Below are 2,447 nucleotides of genomic sequence, written 5' to 3'. Positions count from 1 at the left end.
TCTATTCAATAAAATTATGGGCTGAAGTGGGTGTAACCTTTTGTTTGGGGATGGATCATTTTAGGAAGCAAAGCTGCATGGGACACAGTGCCACAAATTGGTAAGATAAATAGCACTGTTTAACATGTTTAAAATGAAATATCTTTATATAAAAATACATGCATGTGCATCAATATGTAAATAAGTATGTTTGATTATTAAAATACTTATTTTGTTTTTTATTTATATACTAAAACTGTTTTTTTGTTTGTTACCTCAGGGCAACATTGTGCAGTTAAGAGCACTTTTGTTCAGGCAATAGGCCTATCATACTAAAGTGTGGATGCATATTAGAACCATATGGTGCATTCAAGTCCTCCTATGAATTTTATGTTTATGAGCTCTGAAAACTTCTAAGAATGTGCATTATGTGTGTAATTTATTATTATTATTATTATTATTATTATTATTATGCTGCCACAGATAATCAAGCCTATCAGCTGATAAATTGCAGCCCTAAGGATATATTATCAGGGATCCCCAAGCTCCCAAAAAATGAGGTGAAATATTTTTTTCCCCCAAAAATAAAAAGTCGTTTTATAAAAAAAAAAAAAATTTAATTTTACTACAATGTTCTCTTGACCATTTCATCAAAGTACATGTTCGTTAATGCACTATGGCACTTTACATAATGGCACTATAATTCTCAGTCACTTGGGTGGATTTATTCAAATAATACAAATAATAAAACCGAACAAAATTATAGCCTACAATACAGCTAGACCGCTGAAATTAGATAGGTGCAGTCCTCCATTTGAGCCCTTTGTTTAAAGCAGTAATGGAAAATTCATATATTATTAAAGAGTTGCAGTAGCCTTCCCTATCTATCTATCTATCTATCTATCTATCTATCTATCTATCTATCTATCAAAAATGTTTGTGATTGTGCTGGGCAAGCTCCATATATGTTTCCAAAATTATGCCTATTACAATGGCAGGCCATTTGTAGTACTCTGTAAGTAGGCTACATTTGCATTTATAGAGTAGCCTACATTTATCTGTAGAGATTGTGTTACATGTACACTGAAAATTCACAGTTGCTTGTTGTGGAAGAGCAATAGGAAGACATGTAAAATGTGTGATGGTGGTGGTGTAAGGGGAAGATACACTGTACATGTAACGGAGTGTGTGAAAATGAACAAGCAAGTGTACATTTTCAGTTTGCATGTAACACATTTTGTTCAAAAATAAATGTAAAAAATATTTTCTTTTTCCGTGTACAGTATTGACTTTCCCCAGTAAATGTTTAATACTGTTGAAATCTGTATCTAAAATGATCAGTGTGATACTGACATTCTTGTACACAGTATAGAAAGCAGTCTGTCAACATAAAAGCAGAGAAAAAAATTACATAAAACAAATTTGCTCAAGACCCCATGCATGCAGACAAAACTTGCAACCCACACGCATGGCCAGACTGGCTCACACATTTACTGTTATGGACTCACTGACCCATGTGTAAACCTTAAGTGTCTGTCTATTTATGCACTGTACCCTCTGACCAACCTAAGGGAGGTGATCTAAACTACTTTACAGGCACCAATATAAACTTTCTCCTTAGGAATGTGCTATTTAAATTTCAAAACATTTTAAAAGTGACAGTTTTTATTGTTACATGAAACAAGCATCTCACTCACTTTTTTCACACCATATCTCTTTTGTCTTCGAGGAACAAATGTAATGGCATTAAATATGTTAGATAAAAATATGGCCATGCAGAATAAAGCATTAATATGTGCTTTATAAGTACTAATAAACAGTCAATATGCTAGTAAAATGCATGCTAATAAGCTACTAGTTAATAGTGAGAATTGGTCCTTAAAACAAAGTGTTACCGACAAACTATCACCTGACATAAAATTAATGTAACGGGGCGAACGAGATGAGAGACGTGCGGATCCATATGCATAGCTTTATTCAGAGACATGGTCAGAAGCAGGCAGAATCAAAACATCAGCAAACAGGTATGGCACAGACGAGACAAGAGCAATCCAAAACGGGCATGAGTCAGTCGACAGCGAACGTTATCCAGAGGGCTTGACAAGAGGGGTAATCCAGAAACACGAGCAATAGTCCAGGCGAGGTACAAACAGATTCCGGGTTAATCCAAGAAACACAGGCATGAATCAGAATACGAGAAAACAGGCAAGGCAAGACTATGACTAGACTATGAAAACTAGAAACTGGCTCCGTAGAGTAGCTATCGCTAGGACAGTGATAAACGCTATACAATACTCGGCGATTAGAGAAGGATTTGAGTGGTTGTTATATACAGGTGCATCTCAATAAATTAGAATGTAGTGGAAAAGTTAATTTATTTCAGTAATTCCACTCAAATTGTGAAACTCGTGTATTAAATAAATTCAATGCACACAGACTGAAGTAGTTTAAGTCTTTGGTTCTTTTAA

The sequence above is a fragment of the Sinocyclocheilus anshuiensis genome, unplaced genomic scaffold, assembly GCF_001515605.1.
Source record: "Sinocyclocheilus anshuiensis isolate Anshui unplaced genomic scaffold, SAMN03320099.WGS_v1.1 scaffold1231, whole genome shotgun sequence".
NCBI classification, from domain to species: domain Eukaryota; kingdom Metazoa; phylum Chordata; class Actinopteri; order Cypriniformes; family Cyprinidae; genus Sinocyclocheilus; species Sinocyclocheilus anshuiensis.
The sequence above is the reverse complement of the archived record's forward strand: the minus strand, read 5'-3'. Positions refer to the sequence as shown.